Source organism: Pleurodeles waltl, chromosome 3_1 (genome assembly GCF_031143425.1).
Source record: "Pleurodeles waltl isolate 20211129_DDA chromosome 3_1, aPleWal1.hap1.20221129, whole genome shotgun sequence".
In the NCBI taxonomy this organism is placed as follows: Eukaryota; Metazoa; Chordata; class Amphibia; order Caudata; family Salamandridae; genus Pleurodeles; species Pleurodeles waltl.
This window is the reverse complement of record NC_090440.1, coordinates 19253339-19279748: the sequence shown is the minus strand read 5'-3', so window position 1 is coordinate 19279748 and position 26410 is coordinate 19253339.

Sequence of the window (26410 nt, the reverse complement as noted above, 5' to 3'; positions counted from 1 at the left end):
CTGTGTTGGCACCCTTTTGGCTGCCTCACTCCAACTCAGGCACCCTTGCACCCTATGTTGCATGCAGGATTGTTTTTGTGCAGAAAGGGGCACCGTCCTTTACAAAAATAATCTTGGGAGGCTTTTTCCTCTCTCTAGAATGCAGCACACACAAGAGCAGAAATAAAGATAAAACAAGGTTTCAGTGCATCCCCAGGTGTAGGAAAGTGGCCTCTTTCTAGCATGGTTACCCCCACTTTTGGTCTGTTTGTGAGTGTGTGTCAGTGTGTTTGTGCTGTGTCACTGGGATCCTGCTAGCCAGGACCCCAGTGCTCATAGTTTGTGGCCTAATGTATGTGTTGTCATTAGTGCTTAACTGTGTCACTGAGGCTACAGATGAAGTTGGGTAGCCTCCCCCAGCCTCTGGAAATGCTTTGAAGGGCACAGATGGTGCCCTCCATGCATAAACCGGTCTACACCGGTTCAGGGACCGCTTCTCCCCTGTTCTGGCAGAAAACTGGACAAAGGAAAGGGGAGTGACCACTCCCATGCCCATCACCATGCCCAGAGCTCCCCCGGTGTGTCCCAGACTTCAGCCATCTTGCTTTGCACGGTGTGGTGGCATTCTGGAGGGCTATGAGTGGCCAGTGCCGGCAGATGACATCAGAGACCTCTCCTGATAGGTTCATACCTGATAAGGTAGCCAATCCCCTCTCAGGGCTATTTAGGGTCTCTCCTGTGGGTTCTCTTCATATTCTGCTTACAAGTTTCCTTCAGGAATCCTCTGCAACAACTTCAGACTCATCTGACCTCGGATCAACCGCAGCCTGCTCCAAGAAAAGCTGTAACTGCAACAAAGTGTCTACAAGAGACTCTTTTCTTCTGCAACTTCAGCTCCAAGTCAGCAGCTGTAACAGTTTCCACAGCGTGCACGCTCTTCATCCTGCACCAGAAGGACCAAAGAAATCTCCAGTGGAGTGATGGAGTCACTCCCCTGCTCCAAGTAGGCACCTTCCAAGTCGATGACCAGTACCCTGGGACTCCTCTCACGGTGATGAGCCTGCTCCTAAGGACACAAAGGGTGGACTTCATCGATATAGACTATGATGAGGTCCTGCTGACGCAATTTGGAGGAGGAAAGACCTTGCCTTCCCCGAGAGCGACGGTACCCCTGTGTACTGTGTTGTCTTCACCTCCTGAGGCCTCTGTGCACTCTTTGCAAAATTCCTTCGTGCACAGCCTGGCCCAGGTCCCCAGCACTCCGTCCTATGACGCTCAACTCGCTGAGTTGTTCTCCGGCAGCGTGGGACCTTCTTTTGTTGTGCTGCTTCAACTGCGTTTTGCACCTCTTTTGAACCCAGATCCAGCGACTCCTGAGGGTGCTGGCTGGTATCCTGAGGGATCTTCATAGTGCTGAGAGGCTCCTCTTCCTCCTCACACAGAGTTGAGGCCCTTATGTCCCTCCTGGGTCCATCCAGTGTCATTTTGATGCAAAACGCACTTTTGTCATTGCCAAGGCTTGTTGGTGACTTCCAACACGAAATCACATCTGCAACGATCTTCATGCCGTGGGACATCTTTTGCATCATGTAGAAACCCACTGTCATCTTCCTAAGGTGCATTTCTGCAGTCTTCAACTAACCATGGACTCTTTTGTTGCACCCTCTTCTGGGTTGGCAGGGATCCCTGTCCTTCCTGGAACTTCTTTCGACTTCTGGACTTGGTCCCCACCCTTTGCAGGTCTCCAGGTCCAATAATCCAGAAGTTGTTCTTTGCAGACTTGGTTGGCTGCTGCAAAATCACAAAAAACAAGGTGTAGTGGGTCCTAAGGAAACTTGCAGTAATTTACTCCTGCTTTTCTGGGCTCTGGGGTGGGGTAATTTAATTACCTTTACTGTATTCTTACTCTCCCAGTGATTCTGCACACACTACACTTGTCTAGGGGGTAATTTGTGATTCACATTCCACTTTCTTAGTATATGGTTTGTGTTGCCCCTAGACCTATTTTCTCCTATAGCATTTGCTATTGTTTGCATTGTTCTATGACTATTTACTTGTCTAATTTTGGTGTCTAGTGTATATATTGTGTATAAGACTTACCTCCAGAAGGAGTATTGCCTCTAAGATATTTTTGGTACTGTGTCACCCAAACAAAAACCTTTATTTTTGGTAACACTGAGTATTGTTTTTACTTGTGTATAAGTACTGTGTGGCTAAAAGTGGTATTGCATGAGCTTTGCAGGTCTCCTAGTTCAGCCTGGGCTGCTCTGCTATAGCTACCTCTATCAGCCTAAGCTGCTAGAACACTACTACATTTCACTAATAAGGCATAACCGGACCTGGTATAAGGTGTAAGTACCCAAGGTACCCACTACAAACCAGGCCGGCCTCCTACAGTTCCATAATGTTACCACAAGCTCTCACTGCAAGAGGCACTCATGCATGGAGGCTCTCACAGTGAAATCCAGCTGTGGCACAAGCTGAGCCCCCCCAGGCTGCCTGCACCCCCCGCACAAGCTGTGGGACCCTGAAGCGTTCTGTGCTTGCACAAACAGCTGGGCCTGCAAGCCTACTCTCCCTGCAGAATCCATGGGGCCCCAAGCTGCCTGCTCTCCCTGCACAAACTGCGAGACCCTCACTGTGTCCTCGTGCTCATGTAAAGTGCTCCAGTACCTTCGGGCTGAGTGCGCGCTATATAAATCTGAAAAAGAAACCCTGCCTGCTACCCCTGATCAAGCAGTGGGGCCCACGCAGACCTTTCTTCCTGTAGGAGCTGCGAGGCCCCCACAGCCTGCCCTGCCTGCAGGAACTGTGAGACCCAGACAGTCTGCCCGGCCTGCAGGAACTGCGAAGCCCATGCAGCCTGCCCTGCCTGCTGGAGCTGCGAGGCCCCCACAGCCTGCCCTGCATGCAGCAACTGTGAGACCCAGACAGCCTGCCCTAACTGCAGGAGCTGCGAGGCCCCCACAGTCTGCCCGGCATGCAGGAACTGCGAAGCCCATACAGCCTGCCCTGCCTGCAGGAGCTGCGAGGCCCCCACAGCCTGCCCTGCCTGCAGGAACTGTGAGACCCAGACAGCCTGCCATACCTACAGGAGTTGCGAGGCCCAGGGAGCCTGCCCTGCCTGCAGGAACTGTGAGACCCAGACAGCCTGCCCTACCTGCAGGGGCTGCGAGGCCCCCACAGCCTGCCCTGGCTGCAGGAACCGTGAGACCCAGACAGCCTGCCCTACCTGCAGGAGCTGCGAGGCCCAGACAGTCTGCTCTGCCTGCAGGAACTGCGAAGCCCAGGCACCCTGCCTGCAGAAGCTGCGAGGCCCCCGCAGCCTGCCCTGCCTGCAGGAACTGCGAGGCCCAGACAGCCTGTTCTGCCTGCAAGAACTGCGAAGCCTCCACAGTCTGCTCTCCCTGCAAGAACTGTGAGGCCCAGGCAGCCTGCCCTGCCTGTAGAAACTGCAATGCTCAGACAGACTGCCCTGCCTGCAGGAACTGTAAGGCCCAGACAGCCTGCTTTGCCTGCAGGAGCTGCAAGCCCCCACAGCCTGCCCAGCCTGCACAAGGTGAGGACCCCCTGCCTGCGTGCCCTGCCTGAGGACCCCCTGGCACCGTGCCCTGCCTGAGGACCCCCTGGCACCGTGCCCTCCATGAGGACCCCCTGGCACCGTGCCCTGCCAGAGGACCCCCTGGCACCGTGCCCTCCATGAGGACCCCCTGTACCGTGCTCTGTCTGAGGACCCCCTGGCACCGTGCCCTGGCTGCAATCGTCGCCTGTGGGGGGTACTTGCGGAGACAGCTGCTTGCCTCGTTCTGTCTGCTGTATTCTTTTCAGGCTGGGTGCGCGCTGACAGGTGGCTGTCCGTTGCAGGTGGCACAGCGCCAGGCCTGGCATCACTCTCCGCCGCTCATGCTAAGCTGCCAGTCCTGACGGCAAGGCTGCGGATGGAGCCTGGTGCTTTCCCTTTCATGTGAGAGCTTGGGGATAAACAGGTGGGCATCGAGAGGGCAAAATAAAGGGGTGGGGGATCAGTGCCAGCCTTTCATGAGAGAGCCTGTGGATGAACAGGTGGGCATCAAGAGAGCAGAATAAGGGGGGTTGGCACTGTCAGTCTTTAATGTGAGAGCCTGGGGATGAGCAGGTGGGCATCGAGAGGGCAGAATAAAGGGGGAGGGTCAGTGCCATCCTTCCCTGGCAGCACCAAATGCGGACAGTTTGGAAACCCGGGAGAATGGGCTAAGGGCTGCCTGGCAATGCCAACCTCACAGGCATTGCCTTGGGGAGACAGGTGGGCACCGAGGGCCTGGGATAAAGGGGTCTGGCAATGCCAGCCTGTCAGTATACATACGTAGGACCACCCTGGGTGTATAGTACAGTTAAACCGAGTTGGCTTCCAGGGTGGTCCTTTGTGACAGGTCCACATGTGAAGACAGCGTGGCTGCTGGAATCACACAATCACACACACACACAATCCCGAGCAGTGACCCAGGCCGGCTGTGTGTGTTCGGATAGGTAGACATGTCTGGGGTTCCATCTCTGAGTGACGGTGCTGCCAAAACACTCATCACAATCCCGCAGCTGTCAAAAACCCGGGCAGTGCAGCTAAAATATTTTACAAAAAATAGTGCCATGTGGATTAAAACCAGAAACAAAACACAAGCGCCTCGCACGCGGGCAGCGCTTTTCTTCGAGGACGGGGCCCCCTGCCCATTGCAAGGCACCTAGGATGGCCCGAGGCGGTGGTCTGCAGGTGTTTGTAATCCCAGCCCAATTTATGGCAAAAAGAAGTGTCTGCAGGCTCCTCCTCGCCAGGCGATGGACCCGGTGAAGTGCTTCGAGGTGAATATAGCGCCTACACACACACGCGTACACCAGCACAGACAGGTACACCCGCGCACACACATGTACAGCAGCACAGACAGGTACACCCGCACACACACGTACGCGCACGCACTCACGTACACCCGCACACACGTGCACACACGCCCACATGTACACCCGCACACACACATGTACAGCAGCACAGACAGGTACACCCGCACACACACGTACGCGCACGCACTCACGTACACCCGCACACACGTGCACACACGCCCACATGTACACCCGCGCACACACATGCACATGTGCAGCAGCACAGACAGGTACACCCGCACACACACGTACAAACACAAACGTACACCCGCACACACCCGCACACACACGTACAAACACAAACGTACACCCGCACACACACGTACGCGCACACACACGCACTCACGTACACCCGCACACACGTACACCTGCACACACACTTACACGCACTCACGTACACCCGCACACACTTGCACACACACAGACACGTGCACACACACACACACACACACGTACACTGCACAGACACGTACACCCGCACACACACGTACACAAACACGTACACACACATGTACACCTGCACACACATACACGCACACACATGTATACCCTCACAGACACGTACAGAAACGCATATACACCCGCACACAAACACACACATGTACACCCGCACACACACACACACACATGTACACCCGCACACACATGCACACATACACACACATACACACATGTGTACACCCACACGTACACAAACACACATGTGCAACTGCACGCACACAGGTATACCCACAGAGACACGTACACAAACGCACATGCACCCGCACACACATGCACACATGTACACTCGCACACACACGGGCACATACACACACACATGTACACACACACACACGTACACCCTCACAAACACGTACACACGCACACACGTACACCCGCACACACATGTACACCTGCACACACACGTACACACGCAACCCAAGGAGGGAAGTCCCAGGCGACCCTCTGCAGTGAGGCGAGCCAGAAGTCGTGGATGCAGCCCCCACAGACAACTCACAAGCAGCAGGCACAGGAGTCGCAGCAGGCACAGAGGTCGCAGCAGGCACAGGAGTCGCAGTGATGCCCACTCAGCACACCTGGAGAGGAGTCCCACGTCGCTGGAGCAGCAGGCAGGAGGCTGTGCTTTGCAGGGAGGAGTGCTGGGGGCCGGGGCTACAAACAGCCTGAAGATCCCTTGGAAGAAAAGCCACCAAGCCTTGGTAGCTGCAAGAGTCGCAGTACACATGGGTACTGTCCTGCAAGGAAAGGCAAAGACTCACCACCTCCCAAGTTGGACAGCTGGTAGAGGGGACCAGGAGAACCCTTCCAGGCTACCACTAGTGTTGCAGGATCCACACAGAGTTGCAGGAGAGAGGAAACACGCGTCTGGTCGTTGATTTTGTTGGTGCCTGCTGATGCAAGGGAGTGACCCCTTCACTCCAAGGGAGATTCCTTCTTGTTTTCTTGGTACAGGCTGAAGACTCGTCACCCTCAGAGGATGCACAGCCAGGTAAATGTTGCAGTTGTTAGAAGGAGCCGGAGAAACAATGTTTCAGAGCAAAGTCGTTGCTGGAGCTGCAGATTGTAGGTTCCTGTGAAGTCCAGTTGCGGTTCCAGTGGCCAGAAGTCGAAGTAAGCGTTGCAGAGGTGTCCTGCTGGAATCTTGCATGTCAAATCTGAGGACCCACGCACAATGGAGACCCTAAATATCCCTGAAAGGGTGACTGGTCACCTAGAGGGGGCTGTGACGTCACCTGCCTGACCTGGCCACTCAGAAGCTCCCAGAGGCCTCTGCCCACCTTGGATTCAAGATGGCAGAATCAAGTGGCCACCTAGGGTAGCTCTGGGCACCACCCCTGGGGTGGTGATGGACAGGGGAGTGGTGACTCCCCTTTCCATTGTCCAGTTTCGCGCCAAAGGAGGGACAGGAGGTCCCTGGACTGGTGCAAGCTGGTTTATGCAAGGAGGGCACCAAATGTGCCCTTCAGAGCATACCAGTGGCTTTGGGAGGCTAACCCTCCCGAGCCATGTAACACCTGTTTCCAAAGGGAGAGGATGTTGCCTCCCTCTGAGAAGGAAATCCTTTGTTCTGCCTTCCTGGGCTTGAGCGGGTCAAGCAGCAGGAGGGCAGAAACCTGTCTGCAGGAGGGCAACAGCACGGGCTGCCAGGGAAAACCCTGCTACTGGTAGGAGCCAAGCTGAGGGTCCTCTAAGGAGCCCCCAGAGTGCATGGAATCATACAATCAATACTGACAACAGTATTGGAGTATGATTCTGACATGTTTGATACCAAACATGCCCAGGTTCAAATTTACTATTGTGTAGGTGGACATAGGTAGTGATCTGTGTCCAGTACATGGGTAAAATGGCGTCCCCGCACTTACGAAATCCGGGAAAATAGGGCTGGAGTTTGTGGGGACACCTCTGCTAATGCAGGGGTGTCCTCACACACAGGAACTTGCACCCTGCCCTCTGGGCTAGGAGGGCTTACCATAGTGGTGACTTACAGTGCCCTGGTGCAGGGACCTGTAGTGAAAGGGTGCATGCACCTTTACATGCAGGCTGCAGACACACTTTGCACTTTGCATGGGCTTCCCGTGGGTGGCATAATACATGCTGCAGCCCATGGGGATCCGCTGGTACCCTGGTGCCCTGGGTACCTAGGTACCATATACTAGGGACTTACATGGGGGCACCAGTATGCCAATTGTGGGGAGCACAAAGTCAGGAACAACCAAATTTAGAGGGAGGGAGCACAGCCACTGGGGTCCTGGTTAGCAGGATCGCAGTGGACACAATCAAAACACACTGACAGCAGGCGAAAATTGGCGGTAACCCTGCCAAAAAGAGGGTACTTTCCTACATCTCTCTCTCTCACTCTTCCCACTCTCTCTTTTCTCTCTCCCTTTCACACTCACACGCACACAAAGAACAGGTGCAGCACAGACAGCACCAGTGAAGACACACATTGAACAGCACAGACACACACTCACACGCACCTCTCTCTCTCACACACACAAATACACGCACACAAACAACAGGCTCAGCAAAGGCAGCAGCAGTCATTAAACGCGTCGCTCTCTCGCTCTTTCTCTCTCTCACACTCAAAGAACAGGTGCAGCAGCAATGCCTACATCACAGACACAACAGCTGCACCACGGGCACCAGAAGACACAGTCCCAGCCTTGACTAGTGCTAAAGCCCCCTTCACTGCCCTCACAGCACACGTAGCTCCTCGACAACCACCCCTAAGCCCCACTCCCTGAACCCTCCCCAGGCACTTCCTGAAGGTGCTGCTCCCAGGACCCAACCTGTGACTCGAGCACGAAATGTGCATGTTCACTTGCAGCAATGGTACGTACATATGTGTGCACACATGTACATTAGAAGATGGTCAGATTGCAATATGTTGTTTAGTGGCGGTGTTCAATGTGCATGTTATATTGTGCTGTTATGTTATATGTTATGTTATGCTATATTAGGTTATGTTATGTTATGTAGTGTTATGTTATGTTCATGTTATGTTATGTTGTATTATGTTATGTCATGTTATGTTACGTTATGTTATGTTACATTATCTTACGTTATGTTATGTTACGTTATGTTCATGTTACGTTATGTTCATGTTATGTTATGTCTTGTTATATTATCCTATGTTATGTCATGCTATGTTATGTTACATTATGTTATGCTGTGTTATGTCATGTTATGTTACGTTATGTTATGTTATGTCTTGCTATGTCATGCTATGTTATGTTACGTTATGTTATGTTATGTTATGTTGTGTTGTGTTATGTTATGTTATGTTACATTATGTTAGGTTAGGTTATGTTGTGTTATGTTGTTATGTTATCCTATGTTATGTCATGTTATGTTATGTCATGCTATGTTATGTTATGTTCATGTTATGCTGTGTTATGCTATCTTATGTCATGTTATGTTATGTTACGTTATGTTATATGTTATGTTAAATGTTATGTTATGCTGTGTTGTGTTGTGTTCATGTTATGTTATGTTATATGTTATGTAATGCTATGTTATGCTATGTTATGTTATGTTATGATATGTTATACGTTATGTTATATTATGTTATGCTATGTTATGTTATGCTATGTTATATGTTATGTTATGTTATGTTATATGTTATGTTATGTTATGTTATGCTATGTTGTGTTGTGTTGTGTTCATGTTATGTTATATGTTCTGTTATGTTGTTATGTTATGTTATACTATGTCATATGTTATGTTATACTATGTTATATGTTATATGTTATGTTATGTTATGTTATATGTTTTGTTATGCTATGTTGTGTTGTGTTCATGTTATGTTATGTTATATGTTCTGTTTTGTTGTTAGATTATGTTATGTTATACTATGTTATATGTTATGTTATACTATGTTATTTGTTATATGATCTGTTATGTTATGTTATACTATATGTTATGTTATGTTAGGCTTTGTTATATTTTGTTATATGTTATGTTATGTTTTGTTGTTATGTTACGTTCTGCTATCTTATATTAGGTAGATCTGTGGGGTGCACTATCACCAAGGGTTGTTTCCTGGCTCTCAGCAGGTGTGAGGTCAGCCGAAGCTCTAGCTGTATATTCATGGCCAAGTCAAGCAGTGCAGCGCGGGGAAGGGCAGGAATGCGCCGGATTTATCACAATACTATGCATTCCTGTCCTTTCTCCTGCGCTTGCGCTGTTTTGGCTCCTTAGTGTCATTGCAGGCACCCTTGCACCATGGTGCAAGAGAGTCTGCAGGAAGGGGCACCTTCCTTCACAAAAGTAATCTTGGGAGACATATTCCTCTTTCTAGATGGAGGAAGAAACCAGGAGAAATAGAGATGTTTTTTCTCCTTACGCCTCCCTTGGGAAGATGTAATGATTTTGGTGCATCCCCAGGTTTACAAGTTCTTCTAAATCTGGGAATGCGTCAAAATTGATGGGAGTTGCGTGGGAACACCCACGTAACACCCATGGAATGCCTTCCCAGAGCAGAGTAACGCAATTGTTGCGTTACGTGAGATTTTTGAGGCCACTCAAAAGCCTGTGAATGTCCGCTTTGCAAAGGACATGGATCAAGATTACAAGCATTATATCTGAGCTCTCAGGACACCCACTGCCACTTACACACGAATCTTGCCTTCTTGGTCTTCGACCCAGAAACAAGGGCAATAAACACCTGCTTCGTTTTGTCGACCTTCCTTTTGTTCTCTTCAAACGACAATTACGATGCAACCCCAGATACGGGCAAATGGCTCACCACACTTCTGTTATGGGCCTGTGCAGAATTGATTGTACTATGGTCCCTGCGGAATAAGGGGATAAGGGTGACGGGCGGAAGCTGGGATGTGTACATCACAAACATTGAAGCCAAAAACGACACCCACCCACCTTGAAGGAGTTCACTGAGTTCCATGAATACTAACCTCACAACATCAGGGGTCCTAAGCCTCCGCCCTGCACCCCCCAGTCATGAGGATGCTGGTTTTGCTACAATGTGACCTGCCAAACACATGCATCACCTGTCATCCTTGATCACTGTAACAGGGGTTGTGCTGCTTCCAGTAGCAGCTCACGGGCCGCGGAAGGGGCGGGTGGGGAAGAGGCATGGGGGGCACCACCTAAAATTAAATTAAATAAATACATTTAAAAAAACAACACTCACCTTTTTTGGCACGATCCCGCGCCGCTCCGCGCTTCCTCCTTTCTGGCTGCACAGGAACAGGCTCCCAGCCTGCCCTGTGGCCAATCCCGATGCTGCCCAAAGCAGCGTTGGGATTGGCTGGGAGCGCTCAGCCAGGGCTCTCCCAGGCAGACTGTGAGCCTGTGCAGGCTCTCCCCAGCCCGGCAACACAGTTGCCAGGCTAGAGAGAGCCTACAGCGCATGTGTGCTTGGCCGGCCCAAGGTGGCCGGCCAAACACACATGCGCTCTCAGGGGGGGTGCTAAGCACTCCCCCCAGTGCACGTCACCCCCGTGGCTCCACCCCCTCTTTAACAAAACAATAATACGGAGGAGCCGCCTCTGGCTGCTTCCCTCTCTCAGCCCCCATTTCCTTTGTTTTTCAGTTTCTGGTGATGAAAATGTGCGTCAATGTCCCTGCACCATCTCTTTGCCGCCTTGCAAATGTTTAGTGTACTGAGTTTATGTCACTGTGATTATACTGCATACGGCGACAATAAATACGAGTACTACAAGATGTACAACTGGCGTTATGTTTACTGTTATCATAAAACAATAAAACACAATTAAAATAAATATTTAGCTCTATATAAAGAGGAGAAAGCTCATCAGAGGCAAAGATGTTATCATATCTTGTGCCTTATGTGTCTGTTTGGAGTCCTCATGTCCTGCACCTGGTCATTTGCTGATTGAGGCCTGAGGCCGTAAAAGTTGGTATTTAAATAGCTGACACACTCATTGCTCTCATCGTGCAAGAATATGTGTGACATTCAGTTAGTGTTTTGATTGTGTGCCTTAAATTCATATATTCATCTCTTCATTTGAATAACTGGTGCTTGGGAAAAGGCAGAAACGCCAGAGGCTGCAAAGGAGTCTCTCAGAGGATTCTGATGTTATTTCTCTCACCTGAGCCTGCTTCTCTTAAAATCAGTGATATAGATAGTATTTACCAGATCTTCACAACCCTCTCTTTGCGAAATATTGTCTCTTAGAAGACTTTCCAGGCAGCAAAGCACCTTAGCTCCCAACTGAGCCACCCAAGGTCCTCTGGGCCTCTGTCGCAGAATACTTTTCCTGCAGAGACATAACTTTGCCTTGTCTTGCAGGCAGCGAACAGACTAGAAAACTTGAAGTTCAGCTGCCTATTTGTGCTGACTCTGTCACAATTTCTAATCCTCATTATGGCAGGACTTATGATTCCTAAAGATTGGCCCTGCGGGTATCCTTAATAATGCACCATAAAATATGTTGTCTGCTTTCATAATATTTACGTTTGCTACAATGTTCTTCATTCTGGACAAAAATTGTCTTGAAATAAAGCTTTTAAAAAGAACAGTGGGGTTTCTTTTGTTTGCACACTTTTGGGGAAAGGTTCACAGAGCACACAAGAATAAATCGATATGCCAGGCAGGCTCTTTAGATACAACGTTGCCACCCTTTGGAATTGCCCACCCCTCTCCATGCCAACAACTAATTTGGAACTTCCTTTTCGGAAACTTGTAAAAATTTGGCTATTGGACTGTTGCCCCCTTTGGCGGTCTCTGGCCAGCTAGATTCGCACTAGTAGCACTGGGACCCCTACGGGTAGCTACACGCTCTATAGGTGCCGCGTAGAATAGAATAGGACAGAACTTGGCAGATTGTTACCAGCCAGATACGTATTATCTCCAGCTGAGTTTAGGGAGCAGGGCAGGTCATACCTTGGCTTGAATTAGATATTGGCGGAAAAGTTGCTCCGTCACAACGGTGGCGGATGTCCCGTCCACCGAAATCTGAATCCCTTAGAATATAATGGGGGTCTTTCCGACCCTGGCGGTAAAAACCGCCAGGGCCGGGGACCGCGGATGCACCGCCAACAGGCTGGCGGTGCATCCTTGGGCATTCTGACCGCGGCGGTATAGCCGCGGTCAGAAACGGGAAACCGGCGGTGTCCCGCCGGTTTCCCGCCGCCCTGGGGAATCCTCCATGGCGGCGCTGCAGGCAGCGCCGCCATGGGGATTCCGACCCCCTTACCGCCAGCCGGGTTCTGGCGGTTTTGACCGCCAGAACCTGCCTGGCGGTAACGGGTGTCGTGGGGCCCCTGGGGGCCCCACCCAGATTTTCAGTGTCTGCCAAGCAGACACTGAAAATCGCGACGGGTGCAACTGCACCCGTCGCACCCCTTCCGCTCCATTCGGAGCCGGCATCTTCATGGAAGGGGGTTTCCCGCTGGGCTGGCGGGCGGCCTTCTGGCGGTCGCCCACCAGCCCAGCGGGAAACTCAGAATTACCGCGGCGGTCTTTTGACCGCGCAGCGGTATTCTGACGGCAGGACTTTGGCCGCCCGCCAAAGTCAGAATGAGCCCCTGTACAGTTTTCCAACACACAATAATTTCACTGCGGTTCAAATGTTTTTAATAAGGGCCTAGAAACAAGTAGTGGATGCAGTTGTTGAAAAATTATGATAGAATAACTATTTCCATTGACAATTTGTATAAGTTTAAACTGTCAGCAGGTCCTTGACACAGAAGGCCTAACATGTTTTGCTTGCACTGAACAGTCAGCTGCAGGTGGCTGGGTGAATGGTTGTACCACTATTGTCTTTATAAATCAATCAACCAAAACTAATTATCAAAATAAACTGTGTTTTAGTTAACAATGCTAGACTCTTGATGAGTCTTGGGATGACAGATGGGAGCCTAGAGAATGTTCTGAAAAAGGGCTCCTGGTAATGGCAGGCCACACACCAGGTACCCACAAGAGACAGGTAAGCTATAGATCCCTCTAGATCACAGAGCTGGCTCTAGCCCTTGACTTTACCATGCACAGCCATCGGCCTCTGGGTATCCGCTGGATTACAGACCCCTCTAGATCACAGAGCCGTCTCTGGGCCTTGACTTTATTGTGCACAGCCACCGGCCTTAGGGCAGCCTCTGGATTACAGATCCCTCCAGATCACAGAGCCGACTCTGGGCCTTGACTTTACCATGCACAGCGACCGGCCTCAGGGTACCCTCTGGATTACAGATCCCTGTAGATCACAGAACCGGTTCCAGGTCTTGACTTTCCCGTGGACGGCCACTGGTCTCAGGGTACACTCTGGATTACAGATCCCTCTAGATCACAGAGCCGACTCTGGGCCTTGACTTTACCATGCACAGCGACCGGCCTCAGGGTATCTTCTGGATTACAGATCCCTCTAGATCACAGAGCCGACTCTGGGAATTGACTTTACTGTACACAGCGACCGGCCGCAGGGTACCCTCTGGATTACAGATCCCTGTAGATCAGGTATTGACTTTACCGTGCACAGCCACTGGTCTCAGGGTACCCTCTAGATTACAGATCCCTCTAGATCACAGAGCCTGCTCTGTGCCTTGACTTTACCGTGAACAGCCATCGGCCTCTGGGTACCCTCTGGATTGCAGATCCTTCTAGATCACAGAGCCGGCTCTGGGCCTTGACTTTACCGTGCACAGCCTCTGGCCTCAGAGTACCCTTTGAATTACAAATCCCTCTAGATCACAGGGCCGGCTCTGGGCCTTGACTTTACCGTGCACAGCCACTGGTCTCAGGGTACACTCTGGATTACAGATCCCTCTAGATCACAGAGCCGACTCTGGGCCTTGACTTTACCGTGCACAGCGACTGGCCTCAGGGTACCCTCTGCATTACAGATCCTTCTAGGTTAAAGAGCCGGCTCTGGGCCTTGACTTTACTGTGCACAGCCATCGGCCTCTGGGTACCCTCTGGATTACAGATCCCTGTAGATCACAGAACCCGTTCCAGGTCTTGACTTTACTGTGCATAGCCACTGGTCTCAGGGTACACTCTGGATTTCAGATCCCTCTAGATCACAGAGCCGGCTCTGGGCGTTGACTCTACTGTGCACAGCCATCGGCCTCTGGGTACCGTCTGGATTACAGATCCCTCTAGATCACAGAGCCTGCTCTGGGCCTTGACTTTACCGTGCAAAGCCACTGGCCTCAGAGTACCCTCTGGATTACAGATCCCTCTAGATCACAGAGCCGGCTCTGGGCGTTGACTTTACTGTGCACAGCCATCGGCCTCTGGGTACCCTCTGGATTACAGATCCCTGTAGATCACAGAACCTGTTCCAGGTCTTGACTTTACTGTGCACAGCCACTGGTCTCAGGGTACACTCTGGATTTCAGATCCCTCTAGATCACAGAGCCGACTCTCAGCCTTGACTTTACCGCGCACAGCGACCGGCCTCAGGGTACCCTCTGGATTACAGATCCCTGTAGATCACAGAACCGGTTCCAGGTATTGACTTCACCGTGCACAGCCACTGGTCTCAGGGTACACTCTGGATTACAGATCCTTCTAGATCACAGAGCTGGCTCTGGGCCTTGACTTTACCGTGCACAGCCACTGGTCTCAGGGTACATTCTGGATTACAGATCCCTCTAGATCACAGAGCCGACTCTGGGCCTTGACTTTACTGTGCACAGCGACCGGCCTCAGGGTACCCTCTGGATTACAGATCCCTGTAGATCAGAGAACCGGTTCCAGGTATTGACTTTACCGTGCACAGCCACTGGTCTCAGGGTACCCTCTAGTTTACAGATCCCTCTAGATCACAGAGCCTGCTCTGGGCCTTGACTTTACCGTGAACAGCCATCGGCCTCTGGGTACACTCTGGATTACAGATCCTTCTAGATCACAGAGCCGACTCTGGGGCTTGACTTTACCGTGCACAGCCACTGGCCTCAGAGTACCCTCTGAATTACAAATCCTTCTAGATCACAGAGCCGGCTCTGGGCCTTGACTTTACCGTGCACAGCCACTGGTCTCAGGGTACACTCTGGATTACAGATCCCTCTAGATCACAGAGCCGACTCTGAGCCTTGACATTACCGTGCACAGCGACTGGCCTCAGGGTACCCTCTGCATTACAGATCGCTCTAGATTAAAGAGCCGGCTCTGGGCCTTGACTTTACCGTGCACAGCCACTGGCCTCAGAGTACCCTCTGGATTACAGATCCCTCTAGATCACAGAGCTGACTCTGGGCCTTGACTTTACCGTGCACAACCACCGGCCTCAGGGTACACTCTGGACTACAGATCCCTCTGGATCACAGAACCGGTTCCAGGTTTTGACTTTCCCGTGCACAGCCACCGGCCTCAGGGTACCCTCTGGATTACAGATCCCTCTAGATCACAGAGCCGGCTCTGGGCCTTGACTTTACCGTGCACAGCCACTGGTCTCAGGGTACATTCTGGATTACAGATCCCTCTAGATCACAGAGCCGACTTTACTGTGCACAGCGACTGGCCTCAGGGTACCCTCTGCATTACAGATCCCTCTAGATTAAAGAGCCGGCTCTGGGCCTTGACTTTACCGTGCACAGCCACTGGCCTCAGAGTACCCTCTGGATTACAGATCCCTCTAGATCACAGAGCTGACTCTGGGCCTTGACTTTACCGTGCACAACCACCGGCCTCAGGGTACACTCCGGACTACAGATCCCTCTGGATCACAGAACCGGTTCCAGGTTTTGACTTTCCCGTGCACAGCCACCGGCCTCAGGGTACCCTCTGGATTACAGATCCCTCTAGATCACAGAGCTGGCTCTGGGCGTTGACTTTACCGTGCACAGCCATCAGCCTCAGGGCACTCTCTAGATTAGCATCCTAGGTGGACCAACAAAATGTTGGGTGATCAGGTTCACATGCAGTGGAGTCACCCAGGGCAGGGGTGAACACCCGTTTACCATGAAGGGGGCACTCCAACACACCCACATACTTCGAATCGGTGTAGGGCATTGAGTGAATGTGGTCGAAAAATAAATCCATGTAATGACTAAGAAATAAAGTGAAAGTTCATTTGCAAATTTACCAGAGCGGTAAATGGTCGCGTTGCCTGGCAGCACACAGCGCACTGGTCAGGGGAGCCATGGAAATCTGCAGCACCGCTGGGACCTCAGTGAATGACCATCAGCAACTGAGCAAACAATAGCTGAGCAATTAATGTAAAAAAGCCTTGATAGTTGCAGCACCCCCCCACCCCCCGAAGTTTCATAGAAAGCTGATTTTCCTGAAGGAGTACCAATGGGTGGTCCTAATCATCAAAACCAGTGCAGCAGCAACACCTGCCCAGTAAGTACCACCGAGTAACAAAGAGTCCTAAAGTAATGTTACCTGCGACAGGAACAACTGGAAAGGCTTGATTTACAAGTGCAAATTGTGATATTCTCGGGGGGCGGCGCTATGAACCAATTCTAGACCAGGGGTGGCAGCACTGATCATTGAGGACCTGGGAGTGCCCCCTGCCCCCTCCCCCTCCCCCGTGCATAAAACAACAGGTGTAATGCACCCTGTACTTACTAGAATTGGTACTGTTCGTAGAAATAGGATTATCCACTCACTGAAGTGTACACTCACTGAAGTATCCACTCACTGAAGTGCACACTCACTGAAGTATCTCTTCCTTGAAGTAACCACTCACTGAAATATCCACTCACTGAAGTGTTTCTTCTGTGAAGAAACTCCTCACTGTATATCAACTCACTGAAATATTTCTTCTTTGAAGTAACTCGTCACTGTAGTATACACTCCCTGAAGTATCCCCTCACTAAAGTATCGCTTCTTTGAAGTAACCCCACACTAAAGTATACACTCACTGAAGTATTCCTTCTTTGCAGAAACTCCTCACTGCAGTACACACTCACTGATATATCTCTCCTTTAAAGTAACTCTGTACTGAATTATCCACTCACTGAAGTATCCACTCATTGTGTCCACTTACTGAGCTATTCACAGACATATCCACCCACTGAAGTATCCACTCACTGAAGTATCCACTCACTGAACTGTACACTCATTTAAGTATGCACTCACGGAAGTATGCACTTGCTGAAGTATCTTTTCTTTGAAGTAACTACTGACTGAACTATTCGCAGAAGTATACACTCCCTGAAGTATACACACAGCAAAGTATCTCTTCTTTGAAGTAACTGCTCGCTATAGTATGAACTCACTGAAGCGTTTCCTCACTAAAGTATTGCTTCTTTGAAGTAACTCCTCATTAAAGTACCCACTCACTGAAGTATCTCTTCTTTGAAGTAACTCCTCACTGTAGTATCAACTCACTGAAGTATACCCTCACTAAAGTATTGCTTCTTTGAAGTAACTCCTCACTGTAGTATCCACTCACTGAAGTATCTCTTCTTTGAAGTAACTCCTCACTGTAGTAACAACTCACTGAAGTATCCTCTCACTAAAGAATCGCTTCTTTGAAGTATCCAATCACTGAAGTATCTATGTCTTCTTTGAAATAAACCTCTGCTGAACTATGGCTTCACTGAAATAACCCTTCACCTTTGATTGAAATATTACTTCACCGAGGTATCCATTCACTGAAATACCTTTTCTTTGACATAACCTTTCACTGAAATAGCTCTTCACTGAGTACAACTTCTCTGAAGCATCATTTATCAAGTAGCCTTTTTCTAAGTAACCTTTCACTTTGCATATATTCACTGAAATAATCTTTCACTGAACTAGCCCTTCTTTGATGTAGCACCTCACTGAAGTAATTCTTCACTGAACTAATCCTTCTTTGAAGTAACACCTCACTGAAGTAACCCTTCACTGAACTAGCCCTTCTTTGAAGTAACAGCTCACTGAAGTAACCCTTCACTGAACTAGCCCTTCTTTGAAGTAACTCCTTACTGAAGTAGCCACTCACTGAAGTATTTCTTCTTTGAAGTAACTCCTCACTGACGTATGTACTCATTGAAGTGCTTTTTCTTTGAAGTAAATCCTCACTGAAGTATCCACTCACTGAAGTGTTTCTTCTTTGAAGTAACTTCTTGCTTAAGTATCCACTCACTGAAATATTTATTCTTTGAAGTAACTCGTCACTGAAGTATCCACTCATTGAAGTATCTCTTCTTTGAAGTAACTCCTTACTGAGTTACCCACTCACTGAAGTATCTCTTCTTTGAAGTAACTCCTCACTGAAGTATCCACTCACTGAAGTATCTCTTCTTAGAAGTAACCAATCACTGAAGTGTTTCTTCTTTGAAGTAACCACTCATTGAAGTATTCACTCACTGAAGTATCTCTTCTTAGAAGTAACCAATCACTGAAGTGTTTCTTCTTTGAAGTAACCACTCATTGAAGTATCCACTCACCGAAGTATCTCTTCTTTGAAGTAACTCCTCACTGAAGTATCCAATCACTGAAGTATCTATGTCTTCTTTGAAATAAACCTGTGCTGAACTATGGCTTCACTGAAATAACCCTTCACCTTTGATTGAAATATTACTTCACCGAGGTATCCATTCACTGAAGTACCTTTTCTTTGACATAACCTTTCACTGAAATAGCTCTTCACTGAGTACAACTTCTCTGAAGCATCATTTATCAAGTAGCCTTTTTCTAAGTAACCTTTCACTTTGCATATATTCACTGAAATAATCTTTCACTGAACTAGCCCTTCTTTGACGTAGCACCTCACTGAAGTAATTCTTCACTGAACTAATCCTTCTTTGAAGTAACACCTCACTGAAGTAACCCTTCACTGAACTAGCCCTTCTTTGAAGTAACAGCTCACTGAAGTAACCCTTCACTGAACTATCCCTTCTTTGAAGTAACTCCTTACTGAAGTAGCCACTCACTGAAGTATTTCTTCTTTGAAGTAACTCCTCACTGACGTATGTACTCATTGAAGTGCTTTTTCTTTGAAGTAAATCCTCACTGAAGTATCCACTCACTGAAGTGTTTCTTCTTTGAAGTAACTTCTTGCTTAGGTATCCACTCACTGAAATATTTCTTCTTTGAAGTAACTCGTCACTGAAGTATCCACTCATTGAAGTATCTCTTCTTTGAAGTAACTCCTTACTGAGTTACCCACTCACTGAAGTATCTCTTCTTTGAAGTAACTCCTCGCTGAAGTATCCACTCTTTGAAGTATTTCTTCTCTGAAGTATCATTTCTTTAAGAAACCCTGCACAGAAGTATGCCTTAACGGAAAGGACCCTTCACATTTGATCATTTATTGAAGTAATCCTTCACTGAGATGCTCCTTCACTGAAATCCCCTTCACTGAACTACGTCTGCACAAACAAAGAGAAGAACTGCTTCCAAAATAATTCTTTGTTTTTCTTCTGTTTGATGTCCCATGGGAAGAGCTTATTTTGGGAGTGTGTGGGAAGCCCAGCTACGTCAGCAAGACACTTGAACACAGCAAAGAAACAAAACCAAGACACAACATGTACAAGAAAAGGAAAGTAAATGGGGAGCCAGGTATACATCAGGAATTGTAAAGCTAGACACCATGCACACATCAGTCAGGTACATCTGGACACCATGCACACATCTGCCAGATACAGCTGGACACCATGCACACATCAGTCGGGTACATCTGGACACCATGCACACATCTGCCAGATACAGCTGGACACCATGCACACATCAGTCGGGTACATCTGGGCACCATGCACACATCTGCCAGATACAGCTGGACACCATGCACACATCAGTCGGGTACATCTGGACACCATGCACACATCTGCCAGGTGCAGCTGGACACCATGCACACATCAGTCGGGTACAGCTGGACACCATGCACACATCTGCCAGGTGCAGCTGGACACCATGCACACATCTGTCGGGTACAGCTGGACACCATGCACACATCTGCCAGGTGCAGCTGGACACCATGCACACATCTGTCGGGTACAGCTGGACACCATGCACACATCTGCCAGGTACAGCTGGACACCATGCACACATCTGTCGGGTACAGCTGGACACCATGCACACATCAGTCAGGTAAATCTGGGCACCATGAACACATCTGTCAGGTAAAGCTGGGCCCCATGAACATGTCAGTCAGGTGAAGTTGGACACCATGAACACATCTGTCAGGTACAGATGGACACCATGAACACATCTGTCAGGTAAAGTTGGGCACCATGAACACATCTGTCAGGTAAAGCTGGGCACCAGGAACACATCTGTCAGATACATCTGGACACCCTGCACACATCAGTAAAGATGCACACTATGCACACATCTGCCAGGTACAGCTGGACACCATGCACACATCTGTCGGGTACAGCTGGACACCACGCACACATCAGTCAGGTAAATCTGGACACCACGCACACATCAGTCAGGTACAGATAGACATCGTGCACACATCTGTTAGGTAAAGCTGGACACCATGCACACATCAGGCAATTGCAGGGTGAGTTACGAGGAACCCACCTGGGCTTAACGTTCTGCAGGGCCATAGACCAAGAGTCAACAGTCAGTTTCTTAAAACCTCGCCAGGAAGTCCGAGTGCAGAGGTGCTTTTGCTGTCCTTACTGTTAACGAGACTGCGGCGCCTGGAGTTCTTGCACCACTTGGAAAATGCGTAGTTGGGGGTGGACACACGTTCTACCTTTTAAATTTAGAAGTCTTTGGTGGGCCAGGACAAGGAATCAACAGTCAGAACTTTGCCACCATGTCTGGTGGCTCCGGGTGCAGAGGTGGGTTCTAGCTGTCAATCACGGGAGATGGTCGTACCAAAGATGCTTTGCTGCTCCTCTAGATGGTCACTTTCTTCAGGATGCAGAACCACAGGAGATGGGTTGTAACCAATGTCAGTCTCTATGCTGGGGTTTGCTCTAGAATGAGTGATGTCCAAGTGGTTATCGGTTTCCAGATTCGTGACAAACAAGCCTTGGTAGCTGCAAACTTGGTCCACTGGCACCTCGTCTGCTGGAGGTCGTCGGGCGGGGAGTAGAGGTTTGAAACTTGGCAGAAACCTTACCCCCACACTTTGGATACTGGATACCGAGTTTCTTTAGGCTCACTAGCACGGATCCTGTTGGGTTGCAGTTCTTCGACCAAGGCGTTACTTCTGCAAGTTGCATGGAAGTCTTTCTTGGCTTCTCGGTGTCCACTGAGGTCCCTCTTTCTGGGACCAATGAGCTTTCACCTCAGGCACATGTCTGTCACTCAGTTCCGGTGTTGGTCTCCATAGGTCACTTCTGTGTCCTCTCCTTGCGCTGTGGCTGGAGTCCAAGTCCTGTTGCCGGTGACAACATCTTCTTTGTACTTCTTCTTCTTTGCTAGTAAGTTCTGAGTGTAGGAGGCTGGACTGGCTTGTAGTGAGTACCAAGGGGTACTTACACCTTGCACCAGGCCCAGTTATCCCTTATTAGTGTATAGGGTGTCTAGCAGCATAGGCTGATAGATAATGGTAGCTTAGCAGAGCAGCTTAGGCTGAACTAGGAGACGAGTGAAGCTCCTACAGTACCACTAGTGTCATATGCACAATATCATAAGAAAATACAATACACAGATATACAAAAAATAAAGGTACTTTATTTTTATGACAATATGCCAAAAGTATCTCAGTGAGTACCCTCAGTTTGAGGATAGCAAATATACACAAGATATATGTCACACTACCAAAATATGCAGTAATAGTCTTAGAAAACAATGCAAACAATGTATAGTTACAATAGGATGCAATGGGGACACATAGGGATAGGGGTAACACAAACCATATACTCCAAAAGTGGAATGCGAACCACGAATGGACCCCAAACCTATGTAACCTTGTAGAGGGTCGCTGGGACTATTAGAAAATAGTAAGGGTTAGAAAAATAGCCCACCCCAAGACCCTGAAAAGTGAGTGCAAAGTGCACTAAAGTTCCCCAAAGGACATAGAAGTCGTGATAGGGGAATTCTGCAGGAAAGACACAAATCAGCAATGCAACAACGATGGATTTCCAGTCGAGGGTACCTGTGGAACAAGGGGACCAAGTCCAAAAGTCACAAGCAAGTCGGAGATGGGCAGATGCCCAGGAACTGCCAGCTGTGGGTGCAAAGAAGCTGCTACTGGACAGTAGAAGCTGGAGATTCTGCAGGAACGACAAGGGCTAGGAACTTCCCCTTTGAAGGACGGATCCCCCACGCCGTGAAGAGTTGTGCAGAAGTGTTTTCCTGAAGAAAGACCGCCAACAAGCCTTGCTAGCTGCAAATCGTGCGGTTAGGGTTTTTGGATGCTGCTGTGGCCCAGGAGGGACCAGGATGTCGCCAATTGCGTCTGGGGACAGAGGGGGCGTCGAGCAAGACAAGGAGCCCTCTCAGAAGCAGGCAGCACCCGCAGAAGTGCCAGAAACAGGCACTACAAGGATGCGTGAAACAGTGCTCACCCGAAGTCGCACAAAGGAGTCCCACGTCGCCGGAGGACAACTTAGAAAGTCGTGCAATGCAGGTTAGAGTGCCGTGGACTCAGGCTGGACTGTGCACAAAGGATTTCCGCCGGGAGTGCACGGAGGCCGGAGTAGCTGCAAAAGTCGCGGTTCCCAGCAATGCAGTCTGGCGTGGGGAGTCAAGGACTTACCTCCACCAAACTTGGACTGAAGAGTCACTGGACTGTGGGAGTCACTTGGACAGAGTTGCTGGATTCAAGGGACCTCGCTCGTCGTGCTGAGAGGAGACAAAAGGTACCGGTGACACAGTTCTTTGGTGCCTGCAGTTGCAGGGGGACGATTCCGTCGACCCACGGGAAATTTCTTCGGAGCTTCTAGTGCAGAGAGGAGGCAAACTACCCCCACAGCATGCACCACCAGGAAAGCAGTCGAGAAGGCGGCTGGATCAGCGTTACAGAGTTGCAGTAGTCGTCTTAGCTACTATGTTGCAGTTTTGCAGGCTTCCAGCGCGGTCAGCAGTCGATTCCTTGGCAGAAGGTGAAGAGAGAGATGCAGAGGAACTCGGATGAGCTCTTGCATTCGTTATCTAAAGAATCCCAAAAGACAGAGACCCTAAATAGCCAGAAAAGAGGGTTTGGCTACTTAGGAGAGAGGATAGGCTAGTAACACCTGAAGGAGCCTATCAGAAGGAGTCTCTGACGTCACCTGATGGCACTGGCCACTCAGAGCAGTCCAGTGTGCCAGCAGCACCTCTGTTTCCAAGATGGCAGAGGTCTGGAGCACACTGGAGGAGCTCTGGGCACCTCCCAGGGGAGGTACAGGTCAGGGGAGTGGTCACTCCCCTTTCCTTTGTCCAGTTTCGCGCCAGAGCAGGGCTAAGGGGTCCCTGAACCGGTGTAGACTGGCTTATGCAGAAATGGGCACCATGTGTGCCCATGAAAGCATTTCCAGAGGCTGGGGGAGGCTACTCCTCCCCTGCCTTCACACCATTTTCCAAAGGGAGAGGGTGTAACACCCTCTCTCAGAGGAAGTCCTTTGTTCTGCCATCCTGGGCCAGGCCTGGCTGGACCCCAGGAGGGCAGAAGCCTGTCTGAGGGGTTGGCAGCAGCAGCAGCTGCAGTGAAACCCCGGGAAAGGCAGTTTGGCAGTACCCAGGTCTGAGCTACAGACCTGTGGGATCATGGGATTATGCCAACTATGCCAGGATGGTATAGAGGGGGCAATTCCATGATCATAGACATGTTACATGGCCATATTCGGAGTTACCATTGTGAAGCTAAATATAGGTAGTGACCTATATGTAGTGCACACGTGTAATGGTGTCCCCGCACTCACAAAGTCCGGGGAATTGGCCCTGAACAATGTGGGGGCACCTTGGCTAGTGCCAGTGTGCCCTCACACTAAGTAACTTAGCACCCAACCTTTACCAGGTAAAGGTTAGACATATAGGTGACTTATAAGTTACTTAAGTGCAGTGTAAAATGGCTGTGAAATAACGTGGACGTTATTTCACTCAGGCTGCAGTGGCAGGCCTGTGTAAGAATTGTCAGAGCTCCCTATGGGTGGCAAAAGAAATGCTGCAGCCCATAGGGATCTCCTGGAACCCCAATACCCTGGGTACCTCAGTACCATATACTAGGGAATTATAGGGGTGTTCCAGTAAGCCAATATAAATTGGTAAAATTAGTCACTAGCCTGTTAGTGACAATTTGAAAGAAATGAGAGAGCATAACCACTGAGGTTCTGATTAGCAGAGCCTCAGTGAGCCAGTTAGTCATAACACAGGTAACACATTCAGGCACACTTATGAGCACTGGGGCCCTGGCTGGCAGGGTCCCAGTGACACATACAACTAAAACAACATATATACAGTGAAAAATGGGGGTAACATGCCAGGCAAGATGGTACTTTTCTACATCTATGGTGAGGAAGAACAGGTCATCACTGCAGCCCTGGAGTCGGAGAAGAGTTGCTGAGGGATACAGAAGATGTCCCACGCTGGAAGGAAGATTGCAGATGGGTATCGGTGCAGGGATTCCACCAACAAGCGTTGGCAAAGGCAAATATCGCAGTTGGCAGAAAGTGGTGCTGCCGGAATCCAGCAAGGCCCAGGAGGACTCAACCCAGGAGGGGGGGACAGAGGGACCCCTCAGCAACACAGGGAGCCCACAGGAGCAAATGCAGCACCCACAGGAGTCCTACAGGATGGGGACACAGATGTCGAAGAAGGAGCCCATGCAGCACACAGAAGAAGGGTGCCACGCCGCAGGAGAACCTTGCAGAAGGGTCTGCTTCATAGGAAGGAGTCATGGAGGCTGGAGCTACACGCAGCCTGAAGATCCCTTGGAGGAGATGCAAACAAGTCTTGGCAGCTGCAAGAGAAGCAGTGCATGGGGTTACTGTCTTGCGTGGGGAGGCAAGGGCTTAGCCTCACCAAAGTTGGACAGCTGGCAGAGAGAACCATGAGGACTACCCCGGACTACCACCTGTGATGCAGGATCCACGCAGCTCAGGATGAGAGGAGAGCCACGCAGCCGGTCGTCATTGCAGTAGGTGCCTGCGGATGAAGGGGAGTGACTCCTTCACTCCAAGGGAGATTCCTTCTTCCTTCTCATGCAGACTGAAGACTTGCCACCCTCACAGGATGCACAGCTGGGGAAATGTTGCAGAAGCTGGAAGAAGCCGTGGATTCCTGAATGGTCCAGTCGCAGTTCCACAATCACAGGAGCTGGTTGTGCCAAAGCTGCGTTGCTGCTCTTCTCGAGGTCACTCTTGTCAGGATGCAGAACCACAGGGAAGGGTCGTTGCCGATGTCGGTCTCTATGGTGGGGGTTTGCTCTGGTGTCGGTGATGTCCGAGTGGTCATCAGTTTCCAGATTGGTGACAAACAAACCTTGGTAGCTGCAAATGTGGTCTATTGGTACTTCGACAGCTGGCAGTCGTCTGGCTGGGAGTAGAGGCTTGTAACTCGGCAGAGACATCATTCCTACTCTTTAGATGCTGGACACTGAATTTCTTTAGGCTCACCCATATGGAGCCTGTTGGGTCGCAATTCTTCGACTTTAGCACAGCGTTTACTCCTGCAGTTACAGGGGGCTGGTCCCACCAGACAGGGGGGGTCTTTTTTTGGCTTCTCTGTGTCCAGTGGGTCCCTCTTGCTAGGACCAATGAGCTTTCATCTTGGGCACACGTCAGTCACTCAGTTCCTGTGGTGGTCTCCGTAGGTCACTTCTGTGTCCTCTCTTCATGCTGCGGCTGGAGTCAAGGTCCTGTTGTCGGTGGCAGGGTCTTCTTTGTGCCTCTTCTTTGCAAGTAAGAACTAAGGTTCTGGTGCCAGGGGAGCCCCTTAAGACCTGATTTAGGGGGTGTTAAGGGCGAGGGGGACAGTGGCTCAATGGGCTACTAGTCCCTGCGACTAGCCCGCCCCTGTAGTGACCACTTCCTGTGGGAGTGGGCCACTTTCCTACCCAGAATCCACTAAACCTCAGGGTTGCAAAGATGGCAGAACCCTCTCTCAGGTGTACAGACCTCCCTAGCCCACCCTGAAGGTGTGGCTAGATTTTGGTGGTGTACACCTCCTGCATAGGTAATGTCTCGCCTGTCGGGCTGGACTGGGTGGGAAGGGCTTTTTCCTCAATGGGGGACGAGTAATTACATTTCAAGTGCAGGTGAAGCCTTTGAGGCTCACCGC